The sequence below is a fragment of the Scatophagus argus genome, chromosome 22 (genome assembly GCF_020382885.2).
Source record: "Scatophagus argus isolate fScaArg1 chromosome 22, fScaArg1.pri, whole genome shotgun sequence".
Lineage (NCBI taxonomy): Eukaryota > Metazoa > Chordata > Actinopteri > Scatophagidae > Scatophagus > Scatophagus argus.
Window position 1 is genome coordinate 13,174,810 of NC_058514.1, and position 9,410 is coordinate 13,184,219.

A 9,410-nucleotide genomic window follows, 5' to 3' on the forward strand; every position below is an offset into this window, starting at 1 on the left:
TAGGTCTGAAGGCTGAATACACACGCACACAAACAAATGTAAACACAACACATAGTGCACCATTACCCCGTTGCTGTCTTGCCACATGACAAACATAAAGCCCACAGGCCACAGAACATACAGGGAACGCAGCTGACGCACGCACACACACACACACACACACACACACAACCACACACCCACACACCCAAGTTTTGACAGCACGCCCAGACACTTCAGTGTCGTCTGTCTGCAGCAGGAGGAGGGTGAGGTTAGAAAGGAACAAACATGCTGAGTACCTATATATGTATGTATATATACATATATATATATATAGATATAATTTTTTTTTTTTGTCTGTGTGTGTGTGCATGTGTGTGTGAGGCGGAAGAGGGTTAGCTCGAGGTCACACCAAAGGCAAAACACTTCATCCCTCTTCCAATTACAAAACAGAGATCGTGTGCAAGATAGATGATCCTCTTATCAGCTGTTCACATTGACATTGTAATCAATCCACATACTCTCACACACACACACACACTTCACAAGAGGTGGAGCTCTCAGCAGCAGGTAGACTCCTCTACTGCAATCCAGGCTAAAAGTGCTTTGTGTGCTAAAGTGTGCATGTACATGTTTGTTTTTACGTGTGTGAGAATGCTGACTGGGAGCAAACAAACACAAACAGGCAAAGCTAAAAGCAAACTGGAGAAGCTGAGGCTGATGACAAATTCCAGGACCTGGAATTCTGCACCAGTACCAAATGCTACTTTTATTCAGGACTTGACAACAAAAATGTAATTTCTGTTGTAAAAATAAGTCTCCAAATATGTTGTAACTCTGGCATTTTTTCAAAAGAGGAAGCTGTTCAAAGACCTCGGAGCAGCTGGACAGATATGTTTTGACTCTGCACATTTTACTCAGCCTGGATAACTGGACTAAAATGAAGAAACTGGTGGAATATCAGTGCAGTATTGGAGTAAATAAAATATATGAACAACAAAAGGACCATTAATAAAATGATGGCAGCCAACAATATGCCACTGCAGCGTCTTGTCTTATCCAAAGAAGAAGAAACTCTAACATTAGAGTTAGAGAGTAGCTACAGCTATTTAAGAAATCATGAAACCATTAGCTAACTGAAGCAGAAATTTAGCAGTAGCATTTAGCGTCGTGAGTACCGTAATTTCCGGACTATTGAGCGCTCCTGAATATAAGCCGCACCTACTAAATTTTAAAAGAAAACAAACTTGTACATATATAGGCTGCAATTGTCTATAAGCCGCAGGTCTCCACATTGTCAGTCTCTCTTTCGTTGTCACTCTCAGAGTCACTTTCGTCTTGAGGCAAAATCCATAAATTAGCCTCATCATTGTTTAAGCCGCAGGGTTCAAATTATGTGAAAAAAGTAGTGACTTATAGTCTGGAAATTACGGTATTTGTTGTGTGACCAGATCCCAGGTTGCTTTTAATATTGATCTGTGGTAATAATAAGCAAATTAGGCATCCACTGCTGTTTTAGTCATGTAGCTCAGTCTGGTGTTTAGTTCTGTTGATGCTGCTGTTGCCTCTCACATTTATACACAGCCTCTGTGTTGTTTGTTTAGTGAAAGTGGTTGCCATCTAGCCCTGTCCGCTACATGTGAGAGGCACAGCGAAAGATGTTTACATGGTTCTGCTTACCTCATTCCAACCTCTGACTGTATAAACAAGAGTCTTGCCATCACTAGTTTGTTGCCGTAGAAAATTGCCAAGTTTTATCTTTCTTAAACTTACTTATGCATGTGCACGTATTTAATGTTGTGATGTAGATTTGGTTCTCAGGGGAACACTGGACAATCCTTTTACAGCAATAAAAATGTATTTAGTTAGGAAAACATGAACCACCTGCTGCTAACACATCCACCCTGTATCCCTCACCTCCACTGTTGTTTGTGAAATCAACACCCTCCTTATCCTCTGGTCTATTTGTTACATAACGCTCATCTGTCTCATTGCATCCACAACAGACTAACGAGGGTTAACGAGAAGCTTCCGGTCTGTCGCACACACACACACACACACACACAGAGTTGAATGAATACAACGTACAGGAATGTGTGTTTTCCTGTCTGGATGTTTGGTTGGTGAATCCAAACACACAGCTGGAGATGGCACATTCCAGTGTAGTGAGATGGGAAACTGTACAAGCTTAAGATGGCACACAAGCTGTGCTAAGCTGTGCTAAGCTGTGCCACCAATGACAGCGCAAAATGCATATTAAGTTGTACTGAAACAGACGACCTGAAAGAGCATCTGAGCTCGCTCAAAGAGGAACTTCAACATTATGAATTTTTTGAAATAAGTATTAATACATTTTCGTATGTATAATGACAAGAAATGAGAAATAGTGTCTCATGCATTGGCTGCAAAATATTAAGTGACTTCCCTCAGCCGTTTCTCTTTGCATGATTAAAAAAAGGTTTTGAATGAATCACTTTTAGCCAAATCTTACTGCTTTTAATTTGAAAAGCTGCATGAACAAAAATGCTTTCCGGTTTTTGTTCCGTCCATATCAGTGACCTCTTGCTGCCAGCTGGGGTCATCCACATGCAAAGTTGCCAACTACAAACGTTCTCAGATCAGAGTAACAACAGCTACAATCGTCCACGCCCAACTACAGAAAAACAAAAGCAACACTCAACCACAGAGAGATTTCTAAGGATGGCAGGTCGTCTTACACAACAGAACAACAGGAATTTAACCTCCCTCCCTCTATCAACATCCCTGCTCCTCCTCTTCTGTCAGTTTTATGGCTTTCAGTTGAGCATCCTCTTTCTCATGCCCCACCACAGGCCCCAAATTCATCTCAATACACCCCGAGGCCTTTGGGAACAGGTGTTCACTCCCCCAGGTGCCCTATTTTGTGTGTGTGCTGTGCACACCATAAACAGTGTTATGGGCTCTTTCCTTTTCTATGTGCCAAGTCAGGTGGGACGTCCCAGTCTGAGACAAAGATGCAACATTTAATTAAACCCATTAATTCAGTACATCCAACATTTGCTTGTCCACTTCAGGTGCTGTGATACACAAAGCTTGATTATACCTCACAATTATGATGGCTGGAGAAAAGGTAAAGAATAAATCATTTCCAACTTTGTTTGAGTGTTTGTCCATTGCACACAATATCTTTAAAGTCTAGACTGGGTATCATCGGTATTTTTCAATAATAGTATCAATATGAAACTTGAGTTTCCATAGAAACCTCAGAACACTTTATAGCTTACTTGAGGGCAAAAAGAATGGATTAAAGCATAAACAAGATTTCACAAGCTCACACACAGACATATACACACACACGTTTCCCTCCAGGCTAAACTCTCGTTAAGTGGTAGCTTCATATTTACTCTACAGACAAATGGCAAGAATGTGAATAAAATGTCTGAATAAAAGTCCTTTAGGATGGTAGCAGCCAGGAGCAAAAGTCCATTGAATTACTTTTTGAATTCAAGGTTCCGTTTTTGGCTCAATGGATGCCACTGATCAGATTTGAATACACTAACTTCTCTTTCTCTTTGTCTGCAGCAGATAGTCAGGGAAAGATTTTCTACTTCTTGCCTCACTGCAATGATTCGATGTTCCTGAGGAACAACTGTTTACTGTTTTTATCTCATTTCTACCTTCAATGCTCACGTGTGCTCCTGTCAATCATTTTAGGATTGGAACCTGACCGCCTCATCCTTGGGTTTGCTCTTGATTAAGCTGGAGTTTCTGGAGTTCCTCACCTTGTTCAGTCATGGCTGCCATCACTGCCCATGTAGGAGTGTTGTGTTAATCTGATTAGACCAGATTAAAAATGTGTGTGCAAACGTACCTGGTAATACTGACCTCAAATTAATCCGACCTTTCAGGTAACAAATAAATGAGATGCTTACTGGTGCTTGAGAAACATAAAACCTCAGAAGAGTACAGGGAACCTTGGCCCATTATAGGCCCACTTCTGAATTAAGTATTAAAGGCTAAGTTAAGAAGCAACAAGGTCTGACTATTGTCTCTGTGGGTTTCATGAGTGGTCTACTTTTCATGACTGTTTCCTGTGAACTTGATTGCAGATAACGCCTTTCTGTGAGGCAATGATTAACCCGCTGGGAAGAAAGGGGGGATAATTAGACATTCCTTCTTGTGATTAAAAAGGAAACCTACTGCAATTTAAAGTAAAAGGAGGCATCAGGGTAAGAGAGTGCGACTGGAACAAGGTTACAGAGTCTGTTTTAAAATCCCACAGCTCACAATTGCAGTACGAGTCAAACAAGATCCTGTGCAAACTGAGTGAAATAAATCAAATTCGACTGCAGGCAGAATAACTTCTTTGTTATAATTATGAGAAACGGTGCAAAAATTGTTTTATGGAAGCAGGCAGGTGGTGAGAGTTGTGTAGGACGGGATGTACTGAACAGCAGAATGTCAACTGCAGCTGACTGCACTTGGCACAAACACTGCACCACGTATTTGTATTTTTGTGTTTGTATGCACATAAAACTGACTATTACAATCATATAACACGAGAACCATTTTGAATTTGATACCTTAGAATTGCTTTTAGATCTAAAACACAACTTGAGAGGCGTCAATTTTCAATTGAGAGCCACAGAACTTTATGTTCACAGGGGTCAGCAGTACTATCAGGGGATGTCAGTCACATATCAAAATGTCTGCATGTCACTGATCAGTAATTTGTCATTATGTAGCTGTTAATGATCAACATAATAACATAATAATCTGTGCTGCACTTCTTCAAACACTCAGTTCATGCTTGATTGGATTAAATCAAGTTAAGGCTTAAAGTGAGGGTTAATTTGGGTTCATTATGTGTTTAATAATCAGACCATGATGTAAGCAATGCTGCAATGAAAAATGTTTTGCACAAAAATAAATAAATAAATAAATCCATTAGCAAAGTTATTTATTCATCCCTCCTGGTGTTATTTTAAGAAAGAGAGCGAAACACCATCGCTGTGTGTGTGCATGCAAATGATGAATATTTCAGCATCTTCACATCTTCACTCACACCACTTGTGAGTGCTGCCCCACACGAGGGAAAGTGACTTCATGAATGAACTGTAAGTCTGCTTATTTTTTTTTATGTGGCCTGTGTGTATGTTTGTATAATCTCTGTCTGCTGCTGCTGCTCTAACAAAGCCACTGGTTAATCTCCAGATTATGAGCCAATCCTAGTCACCCAACTCAACCCTTCACACACACACACACACACACACACACACACACAGCAAAGCATGATGGTATGCTGTTACCTGGGGGCAACTTGACAGGGCATGATGCCAAAACATACAGGAATAATGACTCTGTGTATGTGTGAGTGTGAGTGACAGACAGACACACACTATGGCTTTGTTTGACTATAAAATAAAAAAACAAACACACACACACACCGACAGGCTGACAGAGGTGTGTGATGCAGCATCACCCAAATTTTTCACTTTTTAGAACTAGAAATAAGCTCTGTGTGTGTGTGTGTGTGTCTGAGAGAGAGAGAGAGAGAGAAAGACCATGAACTCACAACACGCCACATTCTTTGCATGGCTTGCATAACTTTCCTTGTGTGTGTGTATATGTGCAATATGGTTACAAATGTGTGTAAATGTGTGTTCTTGCTGCACCCAGCCCACACTAATTGTATTCATTCTGAAGCCCTACAATTAGCCAGACCCCCAAAAAAACCCAATAATTACTACTTTACCTACATGACGTCCACCCTGTGGCAGTGCAATGGCAGGAAGACATTTCCCATCAGCCCCAAGGGCTGTTAGCAAGTCCGCCTCTCAGATTTAGTTACATTCGTCTGCTTTCTGTCTTTTTTGCACTTCCTCAGGTAAAAGAATACACAAATAGAGCACTGGATATTTCTTAACAGCAAAGATGGAGAGAAATAGCTTATTGGGATAAGAAAGGTCCAGTAATGCTTTTGTGTGTATAAGGCGCACACACACACACACACACACACAGTAAATGTGGATTGATATATGCAAACACCCATTAAAATACATGTTCACAAATATGAACAAACACACACACACACACCCTGAGTTATACGGGCAAGACCTTCACACATACAGTGCTGCATTCACTGAAACACATTCCAACACCTTAACTCACACACGTACAGTGAAACACACGAGCTTAAACAGAAACACACACACACATGAAGCACACAGACGGAAACATATAAAATGATCCAAACACACTGAAAGAGATGAGAGCGCACACACAAATTAAGAAAAGACAAACATCAAGAGCTGTGAACATGCAGAGAGGTACACGTACACACGCACACACAGACATATACACACACCTCTGTGATCAATAAAACATTGCACAAGCTGGAGTTACATAAATTGGAGAGAGAGAAAGACATGGCAAGCTGCTGGTCTGGTTGTCAGTAGCAACAGTGTTTTGGAGGCTGATCATCAATAAGTGCATTTGGCTTTGCCACAAAGCATGATAGGATTTCATCATGCTTTACATCACAAATGGTTGTTTTTGTCAGCTTATATACAGACACATTTTAAAATGCAGTTTAAAAAGTGTCATAGTGCAGTTACGTTCAGCTGTAATACAATGCTGACATTATCTTTTCAGCAAAGGTGATCAGCACTGTGGATGCTCTGGCTCATCTACATCCTCACATCCAGCTTGAGACAAGGCAAACCGCTGCAGCGTGGAACATCAGAACATTTCAACTGATGGCAAGCTGTTAGCCTCATAACACCGTTCTGTCATTATCCACATTTCACTGATGTTTCCAACAAGTGCAATCTTAAGCAAGTTTAAGGGGCACTCCAGTTATTTAGCACTTGACTTGTAGAAAATTACACTGAAGGATTAACCAGCAGAGGCCAAGGGTTTCTGCTATAAATCTGTCTGTTTGAACCAATCACTGACACTCGCTGCAGTCCTGTCACGTGGCGCGTTGCTTTCTCAAACTGAAACCAATAACACATCTCAAAACTTGATTCTGCCAAAAGACAACTTATTTCACTGCATGTGTCCTCACCGGATGGGCAAAGAAGAAAGAGTCACAAACTGTGTGTATGTGAGTGCGTGCATGTATATATACAGTACACCGTCTCGTGTTCCTGTTGTATGCCACATAATGCAGAGGCAGATCAATACGAGTGCTGCTATATGGTCCACAGACATCGGAAGGGGGCTGTCGGGGTAATTACTTCGTCCTGTGGGGGTATATCGCTCTCACAGCCAACAGCCTAGATCTGAATATGGGTCAATACACACACACACACGCACATGAGCAGCCAGTTGCTCCAGATGTAGGATGGTGGAAGTAAATCAGGGTCAAACAGGAAGTGGAAAAGAGCCTAAATGCATCAACGGATGCTTCACTGCAGAATGAAAAGCGATCAATATAACCGGTCATGATTCATACAGTCATCATATGCTGCTATCATAGTATCATGGCTGACAAGTGGACTGCACACACTAAGTTTTAAACTTAGAAATTGAAATATGAAACATGTTTGGAAGTTTAGATGCTGGATTTATCTAATGGTAATTCACTTAATATCATTTGGGGTTGTGTTGGGTTTACTGGACACTTGAGGTGGCTGCAAAGACATGCTTTTTTTTTTTTTTTTTACCCTGGACAGATGCTCGAGATAAACAACACTGACACATTTTCACTGTCAAAAATGAAACTCTGCTAGTTTAAATGTGAAAGGAAATCAGTGGTTGTAGTCTGTGGTTTTACAGACACACACACACACATGTCTTTAACTGTGCTTATAGTTTTACACATTGATTTTACAGCAGGTTTATTGTAGTTTTGGAGATCTGTCAATGACATTTCGGTATTAGTTGTGGTAAATGCATGCCCAGAAATCACACTAAAAACGCCTTATTGTACTTCTCTCTTCATTTCAATATATCAGTATGATAGTTTATGTCGTCATTCAAATCAGATTCCTGTAAATTGCACGTGGCTTTTCTATAATATCCCTCTAAAATATCCAATCGGGTCCCTGTTGATGGGGGGTAGCCTGCCTGCCAATACGTACGTTATGTAAACAGACCAAAATATTTATACCCGAAATAGCAAAATAAGAGATTTTGTTTCAAATATGTGCGATGTGCGTACATAACAGTCGTAACTGCAGGGATTAAAACAGGAGGTGGCTGTAAAATACGAAATAAAACTGGAGTCCGGTTGAATTATTTTTCAGTTGCCGTTTCCTCTGTGTTGTCATTTCCACACGCCACTGTTCGGTCTTCGTCCTAAGCAGCCGAACGAAATGTAACGTCACGGTGTCCATTGTCGGACAGGTTGTGTGTTCTCCAGAAATGACATTTGAGCACATTTACCTGATACTGGTGAATTCCGTCGTTTCAAGCCGACTCTCCGGAGCAGCCAGGCCCGGATGCCCTCCTCCGCTTTATCCGCCCTCTGAAGTAGCCTGCAACGCGGCTCCCGTCTGTGTTCGTTTGTGGTTCTGAGCGTTCCGATAGAGAAGAAATATCCTCCGAAACACACAGAGAGATATGAGGAGTGTCAGTACGGAGGGCTACAGACCGTACCTCCAAAATGTCGTTTCTGAGGCGGTGAAGACAGTTTAAAGAGGCTGGAGGAGGATCTGCTGTCGACACAGGAGACGGGAGGGGTGTAAACTAGCTACCATCAAGTACAACATAGCGAATAATACCGGAACTTCCGGTACCATTTCAAAATAAAATCGTTCGCCGCGACCAGGTGTTTTTTTTTTTTAAATGACAATTTTCAAGATAAACGGACAATGATGAGCTTAGTGCTGATCATAGTAGAGAACGGCAAAAATATTTAATTCTATATTATATAGACAGCTTATAGAGTTAGTTATATTCACATACGCATGCATAGATAGATTTCCAAGTTTGTGTTTCAATACAGCGACACATCTAATTTAATAGGAAATTCAACTTGGTTCCACTCTAAGTATAGAAAACTGTAGTCAACTTGACGAGGCCGAGGGTAGCGAAGGAAATGCAGAACGAAACAATGCTAAGCCTATCTTTATTTGAATAGTTTTCCTTTCCGTTCTTTCTTGTTAAATCATTTCATTGCAACACTTTGGCTTTTCAGCTGTCCAGCCCTTCAGTACTGTGCTTTTAATTTCAATACCGTCTCTTCCCAGTTTCAGTCAATCTTCAACGACATACTGAACATACAGATACTGGCTGATACATACATTTAATTAAGAAAATAAAGTAATTAAACCAAACAAAAGTGTTTAAAAAAGAAAAGAAAAAAAAACCCTGATAATAATCCAGCTATTAAAAATATCTGTCACATCTTATAGTTGAGTACATAAATACATATAATACATTTCAAATAATCCTTAAAATAACACTTTACTCGCTGTTATTTTTTTAGGATGACAATTTTAATT

The 9,410-nt window shown here is 40.5% G+C and overlaps 1 protein-coding gene across 1 annotated transcript in view; it reads right to left on the reverse strand.

Annotated features, from left to right (window-relative positions):
* cdk17 (cyclin-dependent kinase 17) overlaps positions 1-8,698 on the reverse strand; it is a 36,326-nt gene extending 27,628 nt beyond the window's left edge. Inside the window, exon 1 of the mRNA XM_046379768.1 lies at positions 8,350-8,698. The gene's annotated coding sequence lies outside the window, so the exon portion shown is untranslated. The remainder of the gene's footprint in view (positions 1-8,349) is intronic.
* Positions 8,699-9,410: the final 712 nt, after the last annotated feature.